We start from the raw sequence: 10,786 nt of genomic DNA on the forward strand, positions 1-10,786 counted from the left end.
GTGCAAAGCTTGATTTATTTATATTTTCATTCTTATCTGCACTTGTCTCTTAAGTTACCAAAAACCTAAAGTTTACCCCGCTTACACTAAATTACACTTCTATTTACACTAAATCTGTTCCCACTTAAACTTTAAGCACATATCTCCTTTATTATGCTCCAGATTTTAGTACACATTTAGTATGCTTCAATATTTTATAGGCATTGATTATTTTCTACTTTTGGCTTTGACCATTTCATACTGAATAATGCTGATTCGTCCCCATGTTTCAGCTTTCAGCTCTCTTACAGCACCAATGTGAGAACATTGCAGATAGTCAATATTTCCTCCCCACCCACCTGCCCTGATTTCAATACCGTTTGCTAATGGTATTGATATTAGAAAGGCAGGCAACTGCCCATTTTCTCCTCACTGTATTGTTTGAAAGAGAAAATGCTGATATGACATTTTAAAAGTTAATTGAGTTTCTTCTGTAAAAGATTGTTTTGCGGTTAAGACAACTTGGAGAAATTGGGTTTTAATTTCTTCTAATCAGTAAGCAAAGATATTGGCTCACTGGACAGTCCTAGTTTTTGTGATACAACTAGGTGCTATTTGGAGCCAGGGTATAGCACTATTTTATTTTCCCTGTTTATTATCGCTGAATCCTCTTTAAAAATTGCTCTTCTCCCATAAGAAAACATCATACATCACTCAAAGCTCTGGACCAGAGTGTAATGACTACTGGACTACTGGTGTGTATAGAGTCAGCATTCCCAGGGAGTGGGTGTAAAATTCTAACATTCAGAAAATACTTATCGAACATCCACTATGTACATACGAGGTGTTATAGATGACACTGGATCTGTAAAAAGGAGTAGACGTGTTTCTGGTCTTCAGTAGCTCACAGTTTAGAGTGGAGATTGGACAAGACCAGGAAGTCAGAAAATAGCTAAGATGCAAAACAGAGTGGTAACTTCCTGAAGGACAGGGGAGAGATGATGGGACTTCAGAGAAGGGAGAGAACCCACCTCGCTGGAACTGGGGCAGGTATCACAGGAGGAATCTTAGTAGCACATTAAGTAGTTGCTGTTTTTGGTGACATTAAAAAGAAAAAACACATTTACAATTGTATACTGCAATTAAGTGGCAAGTAATTAGGATAGAAAAAATGTTCACATACACATTAGATTGACTATTACTTATGTATTTTAAAAATCACTTGTTTCTCATTTAATTAAAAAATCGAAATATACATTTAAATCTTCTAGTATCCTAAGGAAAACTTTTTCTTAATTTTTAGTACTGAAATCTATTCTAATGCTTTAGTAATAGTCATTGCAATCCAATGAAATTAATGTTTTGTGCTCTTAATAATTTATAGGACTTAATTATATTTGAAAGTGTGATGAAGTAGCCCCATCTTTCCATATATTTGTATGGTCTTAAATCACAGTTCTGCACAGTAGACATGTTTTCCCTCTGTTAAAATCATAAGGTAATGCACTCTCTGGAAAATATATGCTGAGATATATTATAGATGAGAAGAAAAGTCTGAAATTCAGTTAGACATATTGAACAAATGTCATCCACATCTGAACAAGTCACTCCATAAAGTGATTGTGTAAAAAATTCATAAAACTTCTCCAAAAGTTCTTAGATGAACAAACAAACAAACAAACAAACAAACAAGCATAACCCAAAAGCTTTAAAATGAGATAAAATAAAGCCAGTGATAATGCAAGAATTTATCTAGTTATATTACTGAATTCCCTATAGCTAAAAGGTAACAGACCAAACTGGAATGGGAACAAAATTCAGTGACACCGATATAATTCTTCTAAAACCATATACCAGTAACCCTTGGATTTAAAAGGCCTGATGAGAGAAGGCACCAATAAAATAAAGCATTTTGAGCCTATGGAAAGGAATTTCAAAATGAAGTCTAATTCTAATAATCTAAAGTACTTCCTGGAAGCTCAAATGACCCAAGGTAGGATTTTAAAAGATTAAACTATGATAAAGTAAAAGAATGTAAGAGAACAGAAGATCTTGCTAAGAATACCAGTAGCCAAGAGCACTGAATCTCTGAACACCTTTCTCTTACAAAACCCGGTTTACAATGCTTTTTTTTTTTTGCATACACAGCTGTTGTGAAAATCCAGTTCCAAGAGAAATTCCATATAATTCTGGAGTTTAGATTTTCCGCACATCTTTTAGGCATGGAGTTTATCTGAATATAAATATCTTCAGAATGAAGGCAAGACCGTTCTCCCAACCATCTTTTTTAATGCCCATGTTGTGAGGCTGTAGCTTCACTGTCAACAGTTCTTGGAGGACTGGTATAGCTCTTGAATACTTCTTCTCTGATACAAATATCTTTGAGTTATGGCTGTTTCCTCCCATGATGGTGAGTGGTTAGAGGCCTCACAGTGGTGGTAGGAACAGCAGGAGACACTGTCTTGCCACTTCATTCAGAGCCATCACACTCAAATACCACTACAGGTAACTTTGGTTGACCAAATGGCAGCAGTAAAGTTAGGGTGTTTTTTTTTTTAAATTATTTTTTAATTGTTTATTGGGGTAACATTGGTTAATACAATTATATAATTTTCAGGTATACGTTATAATTTGACATTTAAAGACAATTTTAAAATTGTCTTTTAAAATTTAGGGTCTAATAACTTTTGTTTTGAACAGCTCTCCTAGTCAGGCCTCCAATTTCTGGACCTTCATTTCTGCTAGCAAACTAGCCAATTATTTCCTGAGCTCATTTCCTATAATACTTTGCCTGAAGTACAAAGTAAAAGCAAGCTGACAGTTATTCTCTTGCCAACCATTTCCCCCAGAGCTATAGATTCATTAGGCACCTGGCTTGCTTTCCAAGTTATCTCAGGCAACAATTTTACCAGATATTTGGTCTTTGTATAATTTGGGTGTACATTTTTACAAATCTGTTATAGATTTCTTTATAATAAGTCTTGAAATCAAATGGTGCAAGTTTTCCACCTTTGTTCTTTTTCAAAGCTGTTTCGACTATTATAGGACCTTTACAGTCTTATATGAATTTTAGACTCATCTTTTCAACTGCTACAAAGAAGCCTGCTGGGATAAAAAACTGAAGCTGGAGAAGTAGGTGGTCCAGGAAGAGAGTTTGAAATCAGAGAAGTCACTAAGTAGCCCTCCTGAAGCACTGGCATGGTGGACAAGTGAGAGCTTATGGGGAATCTGCTGACGGGGACCACAAACAGGGATGGTGTCAAGGCCTATGGATGGCTGCGATCTGGTCCTAGCTATTGCCTGTGCATTTGCAGTCAGACATATGGTAGTAGGTTGCTGTTGGTCAGCAGGGCAGGCAGATGGGAAGAAGAGCCAGAAGAGGAGAAATAGGGTGCAGAGTGGGGAAGAGTGAGGATAGACTGGCACAGGCTGGCATCTCTGCGTCTATCTCTCCTCACTTTTAACCCCGATGATCTTCAGAACATAATAGCTGCTGCTTTACTTCACTTTGCAAAACTTGTGCAAATTTCTCTTTTCTCAATCTAACCTAGAGCCAAATTGGAAAGGGGATTCTAAAATGTAGTTTAAACTTAGACTGACACAAAAGACTCACTTTTTCTTTGACTGCTCTCTCTTCAGTGCCATCTTCATCCAGTCAGCCATCAACTCTTGTATATCCTACATCATTATCTCTGCTTATGACTCCTTTTCTTCTCTGTCATTGTCCTTCTTTCGTTCCACCCTTCATACATTTTACGTCTGAATTGCTGTAATAGCTTCCTATGTGACTTGCAGCTACATTAAGTATAAACATGTAGGTTGTGCCCTGCACAATTGCAGGGTTGCCATTCACAGACCACATTTAATGGCACTCTCTGGAGTTGTACAGGATACAACATGCAGAACTGTACATAGTAGTTCCAGTTCAGATCTACACTCATTTTCTCTACCCAGTAACTTGGGTTATTCTTTTAAAAGGCAAAACCGACCATGTCATTCTCCTGCCTAAAATCCTTCTTGGCCTTCCATGGCCTTGAAGGTAAAGTTCAAATTCCTTAGCATAGCATATAATTCATTCATGATTAGAAGATGACCTGGGATCTAGAATTAGAATTTCCAAGTTGGAATATATTTTAGCCACCTGCAAAATATATGATCTTAGGCAAGTCATTTAATCTCACTGGGCTTCTGTTTCTTTAACTGTGAGATGGGAGAGTGGGGTAAGAATAGTTCTTTCCTCATCAATTTTTGTCAGCATTCATTGAGATGTCAAGGACTTACTATATTGACTGGAACATGCTAAATTTCCAATAATGAATTTTGAAATATTATTCCTTCTGTTGTATAATCTCTCACCATTGTCCATCCCCCACCCCCAATTTATACTTCTGCTAAACAAAACTCCTTGTAGTAAGTCGCCATGTCATGACCCATTCTGCCTCTGTGCCTTTATACATGCCTGAATTACCTTTTTAAAAAATTCTTAAAATTTTTTTTCCCCTCTTTAATCCCCTGCTTCCCTCCCCTTCCACCCATGACCCATGGATGTTGCCATTTCCCCTTAAGAACTAGATCTCCGAAGGCGGGGAGTCCCCTCCCACACGCTTGCAGCTACACGGGGGCCTGGCACACCCGGCTACTTGGAAGAACTGGCGCACCTGGGGGGTCTGGCACGTGGCTCTACCTGGGGTACAAACCCAGGAACTTCTGCTTGCAAAGCAGATGTGCTAACCACTACACTATGGAGCCACCCCCTAAATTACCTGTTTTTACTCCCCATGGCAAGATCCTGCTCATTCTCTAGGACTCAGTGACTCACCACTTCCTCCTAGAAGCCTCTGATTCCCTCAGCCTCAGTTAGTAGCTGCTCCCTTGGATTGTCTTAGCAGTCAGTGGTTATATCACAGTGAATTCTATTTTTCAGTGACTTTCCCATCTCCTCCACTATATAAGCTATAGACTATTTCCCCTGATAGACCATAGACTTTAGATCATATTTTCCTTGGAGGTAGGAGCTGTTTCACTTGTCTTTGTAATCTTAGTTCCTAATGTAGCTCAGACTAAGTTCTTAAGAATGTTTGTAAGCAGGCTCTTAAAAATGTTTATTGAATTAATAAATAGTGATGCATGCATGATGAGGGCTCAAATAGGCATTGTTATATTTCTGAAGACATATAAAGATGGTGGAGAGATTTAGAGATAATTCATAATAGGAATTCTAGAAATTTGGAGTTTAATGCTTTGGTGGATTTTAAGGTATACATGTTTCTGTTAAAAATGGAAATTCTTTTAATAGAAAGAATGACTATAGCCATTTTGGTCAAGGCATCATTTACTAGCATTTATTCAATATCCATTACTTTAAGACCTCTTACAAAAATATTATTGAATAATCCATTCTTTAAAGAGTATTCTGTTTGTCAGTGGTCAGTTGTAATACCTAAAAATATAAAGTAGCTATCCTTGGCAAACTCTGGATCAATAGCCTAGGAACTATCTATTCTATTCATTCTATAATGAATGTATGAGTTCAATCATTTTTAACAGTGTACCTTGCCTCAGTCAATAGTTTATACCTGAAATTTCTAGAGATCTTTCTAATAAAGAGAACAAATAATTACTCTGACTTTCTCCCCCACCAAAATTTCAGATTTCCATGTACTGAATATGTTGAAATAAAGCACATCTGTAAGGATTTTTCTTTTTTCATATTAGAAATTTCTGGACCAGTAATTATCAAGTTTCTTAAAATTTGGAATAAAAATATCAGTGCATAGGCTTAATATAAAAGGATATTAAGTCTAAGGTCTTCTGTGGGCTACAGATATTGACCTTTTCCAAAAATCTGTTTCTTTTTAAATAGGTTCTTGCTTTGTTGTAAATAACATTTGTAATAAATATGGAAATAATCATTCTCAACATCAGTATCATGCTTTGTTAGGCTTATGATTCTAACTGACACTCTATGCATTGTAATTATAAGATTAAGAAGAATGAATTGCTTAAATATTTTTGCATCTTACAAATGAATAAGAATATTATGAAAACCTCACTAGAGGAATGGGCAAAGGACATCTCAAGGGAGTCAGAAAATAAGAAAAAAAATGGCCAATAAATATATGGAAAATTTTTAACCTTACCAATAAAGAAATGCAAACCAAAACATTAATGAGATATCATTTGAATCTATCACAGTAGCAAAGGGTGTGAAGAAGTAGACACTTTCATCCATGGCTGTTGGGAGTGTAAATCTATATTGTTTTTCTCTGTAATTTAGTAGTATGTGTGAAAAGGTTTAGAAATGCTTATTGACTTAGGAATCCCACTTCCAGAAATTTGTTCTAAGAAAATAATAGGACACATGTAGAAAGGTGTAAATTTAAGCATATTCATGGCAACCTTGTTTTAAAAATGGCATTGAGTGGGTAACTTTCTTTTGCCTGGTTTCTGTGTGGAAGGAGAGCCACTTCTGTAATATTTCCAGCCCTCCTCCCACCACACACTTCTCTCCAGGGGAAAAGGAGTAACTGGTTGGGAAGTCAGGGCTCTGCCACCTTCGTTCTCACTTTTTGGGGACTGTCTTCCTACAGCGAGCATGTGCTGTCATCAGTGTCCTGCCAAGTGAAGCTTTCATGGGGAAGGCTCCCCTTCATTGGGAGGCCTGGAATTTTCCAGTTCTGCCTGTGTCTGTCTGGTGAGCTCTTTTTAATTCCAGCTACCATGTCATTGGGCTGCAGACCTGATCCATGTCCAACTTTTATCAAAAGTAAGGCTGATATTTTGATTTCCATCTCTCTGACTCCTCTCTATTAGTTCAATAAGTATTGAACTAAGGTTCCTGAACTCCCAAGAAATAATAGCAAATAAAATTTGGATATCCAAAACTATGGGATCAATAGAAAGTTATGTCTATAAAATTGAATATGAAGCATTCATTCAAAATGATCCCACTGCTGTATATATTCATAAATGAAGAAGACTCTTATGTAGCATTTTTCATATGAACACACATATATTTATATAGTCTGCTCTTCTTAATCACCTATATTTTCTAAAGCTCTGGAAATAGGTAAAAAAGGGTTAATTATATTTTGTCTTGTATAGGCTGTATTTATGGCTGTGCTTACGATGCCAATGATGGTTAGTATGTGCTTTCTTTTATTTTTTTTCCCTATCAGTTTTGTTGGCAGGGTGAACAGGGTCTTGATCACAGGCAGAAGATCTGGAATTTTCTCCCATGACTTAGAAATGAGTTGTGTTATAAAAATGAGAGTAATACTAAGTATAAAGAGGGAAGATATTGCCCATTTCCAAAGCGGAGGCCCTGAAAGCTCATCTCTTATCCTGGTTGCCTGTACCAACTTGGGGGCATGACCACAACAACTTAGCCATGCACGAAGGACAGAGAAGAGCTTGTGATTCTGTTTTCCTGTGCTGCTTCTCATTCTCATGTTTTATGGATAGTGTGGCAATAGCCAGTGGGCCTTCTAAGCCACTATCTGCACACTCCGTCTTGATAAAACAGGGAAGACTACCAGGCCCATAGACAGGGTAATGGACAGAATACTCACTCCACGGTCTGCAGCCAGCATAGCAAGGGTGAGGCTGAGACACACAGAGGTATTTCCTGACCAAGCAAGAAGCCCCCGGTGAATAATAGTTATTGTCTTGAGACTGGTATTAACTTCCCAATGCATGATGGTGATCTGCATGAGGCTGAGAGGTCCTTCTCTCAGTGTCATGAGGACCCATCAATACCCTTCTCCTCAGATATCCAGATATCTTCCGGAGAGAAGCAGGGGAAGGAGGCAACTGTCTGAGGGCCAGCATTAGTTACATAATTTTCTGAGTCCAATGCAAAGTGAAAAAACCAAGCCCCTTGTTCAAAAATCAAGAATTTTAACACTGTGACAACAGAATATTATACCAGGTGTGGGGACCCTTTAAATGCAGAAGGCTGTGCAACTGCCCTGCTGAAAGCCTAAACAGTTTTTTCTCCTAGAGATTCTAAACATTGCCCAAAGGGTTGTTTAAATGATCAGATTGGATTAAATTTAAATTGCATCGGATATATAGTTAATTCTTTCCCTATTAACTAGTGAATGGGAGCCTGGGAGAAATGCCAGATTAGTTTATAGACAATTAAAACATTACTGAGTTGGGCGCGAATTAAACTTGTGGTCCTGCTATAAAGACATCATTTTCTCCCTGATGGAAAAAGTGGTGATTAGAGAGGTTAAGGGCTTGCCCAAGGTCACCTAGGCAGTTAGTGGTTTAAATCGAGGTTTAAACCCAGGAATGATTCCAAAACTCAGACATGTTTCCACTCTTCTGACGCAGATGATACTAAAGTCAAAGCTAAGCCTAAAAACTGAATTTTAAATTGAGATTTCTTTTAAAATATGCTTTTTTTTCGTAAGCACATGGATAAAAATATACCTTATCACTAATAGGAATGATGCTGTCCCCTAGAGGGCATTTTAGAAAACGGGGATATTTTGGTTGTCTGAGGGCATGCTGTAGGCATTTAATGGGCAAGGGCTAGGGATGCGAGAAAGTTGTACCTTGGAAGACAATCCTACATAAAGAAGAATTATTTGATGTTCTGAATAACTTTTGAATGCCTCACCAGTCACTCAGGTAGGTGAAAATCTTGTTTATAATTATAAGTGGAGAGCCTAATAACATTTTACATATAAAAGTAATCTTTTTTTTTTTTTTTGCATAGTTTAAAAATAGGCTGAAGTTTTCACGATTATAACAAGTGTATAAATTAAAGAAAGAATATGCTTTACAAAGAGTTGTTCCTCATTTTGGAAAATCATTACCAACAACAACCAGGCTGCTTCTGGCATTGGAATCACCATTACAACAAACTCAAATCGGTCTATGCTGGTAGAAGTCAAATTCCTAAGAATTCCACATATAGATGCACTGACTGCTTCACTAGTCTTCTGATATAGCTGTGCCTAAGCCTATTTTATTATAAATTCCATTCTTTTTCTTTCTCCTTTGTGTCAGGGAATTATGTTGTTTTGTTAAAAAGTTGTATGTGTTATGGTAGGTTACAGTTTGGTATGAATTCTATTTTAGGACAATATTTGAAATCAATAAAGAGCAGATTTCTTTTTTGCAAGGAAGCCCTAGTGATTGACTTTCCCTGAAGGGCTTATTTACTCTCAGGGCATCATTACTGGGCCTGAATGTGAAAGAGTTATTGAATCTTTCAATAGCCCATCTTCTGTATGTTAGGTTTCAAAAAATCTGACCTAATTTACCCAAGGAATTGAGCTTTTCCAGGGATTTTTTTTTTTTTTAAGTTATTTTTTGTCCTCTTGGCTGAACAAATTTGTGCTTTGCATTTGAGGAACCAACCTTGGCAGAAAAACAAAACCCAACTTTTGTTTTAGGCTTTTTTTTCCTCTTGAGAAAAATATCTCTTGGGAGGTAAAATAACTGTATGAGACATGACACATGACAACTCAAAAAGCTCCCTGTTAGTGTTATGAGGAGGCTGAAACTAGCAGGTTTGGGGCAAAATGTCCTGATCTGCCGAGTTTCCTGCATGACCACATTCTTCATGTAACCACAGGAGTGCTCTTTTGTAGGAGGGGGTGTCTTACTGCCTATTATTAACAAAGTTAGTTTTGCCAATCATATAAAAATCTTTGAGAAAAAGGCAAACATACAATACTTTCCTTTGGGTCCAGGTCTTATCTTCCAACCAGGGTATTGGTCCAACTCTAGAATGGCTGATCTGCTTGATTTGGCTTGCCCAGCTTCTTAAAGAGAATGAGTTCTTTGTTCTAGATACTTTTCCTCCCTCCTTCATTTGGGCCCTCTTTCTTCTTGAAACCTCTTCCCTACCCCTGCCTTGCCCCAATGGGACATGTGCTTCTCTGGAGATTTGCCTCTTGTCTGCTCGGTCACTGGTCTGGGTGATTGGTCAGTCAAGATGGAGGGAAGGATGTGATGGGAAAATGTCTGTACATCTTTCTGGCAGTGTGTCTACCCCTTAGTGTCAACAGTTTAATATAATGTTTAAGAGCCTAGTCTCTGGACCCAGAAGGCCAGGGTTTCATTTCTGGCTCTACAATTAATAGTTGGATAATTTAAATTCTCTGTACCTCAGTTTTCTCATCTATAAAACAGGAATTATGATAATACCTAATTCTCAGGGTTGTCATGTTGTTAAATATGTTAATATGTATAAATGGGAAGCAGGGAGACTAACTTCGTTAATTGTTTCTTCTCGGTTTCCCTTGGTGGTTCCTTTTCTTCTCCCTGAGCTCTTTTAGTCCTTGATTCTCTTCTCTTCTGTATCTACAATTACCCTTGGAGATCTCATCCAGTTCTGTGGTTTAAAACACCAGCTATATGATAATGATGCCCACATTTATATTTCCAGCCCAGATCTCTCACTTAATTTATGTCTAAAAGTGAACTCTTGCTGCTCCTTTATAAATCTGCTTCACCCTCAGCCTTCTTCTCAGTTGAGGGCTACTTCATTCTTCTAGTTGGTCAGGCTAAAAATTTCTTTTTCATACTCTGCAACCAATCCACAAGCAAATCCTGTTGGCTCTACCTCCAACACATATCCAGAATCTAACCCCAACTAATGACTGCTAGTGCTACCATTCTGGTACAAAACACCATCATCTTTCTCTCAGGTCACTGTGATCGCTTCTAAATTGGTCTTTCTGTATCTATACTAGCCACTCTACAGTCTATTCTCAACATGGTAGTCAGAGCGATCCTTTCAAAATTGAAGTTATATATGTCACTCCTCTGTTCAAAACTCATTGAA

At 37.6% G+C, this 10,786-nt stretch overlaps 1 pseudogene; it reads right to left on the minus strand.

The window, feature by feature from the left end:
* Positions 1 to 1,370: 1,370 nt before the first annotated feature.
* LOC111736791 lies at positions 1,371 to 2,385 on the minus strand (annotated as a pseudogene).
* Positions 2,386 to 10,786: the final 8,401 nt, after the last annotated feature.

This window comes from Pteropus vampyrus, unplaced genomic scaffold, assembly GCF_000151845.1.
Source record: "Pteropus vampyrus isolate Shadow unplaced genomic scaffold, Pvam_2.0 Scaffold22, whole genome shotgun sequence".
NCBI classification, from domain to species: Eukaryota; Metazoa; Chordata; class Mammalia; order Chiroptera; family Pteropodidae; genus Pteropus; species Pteropus vampyrus.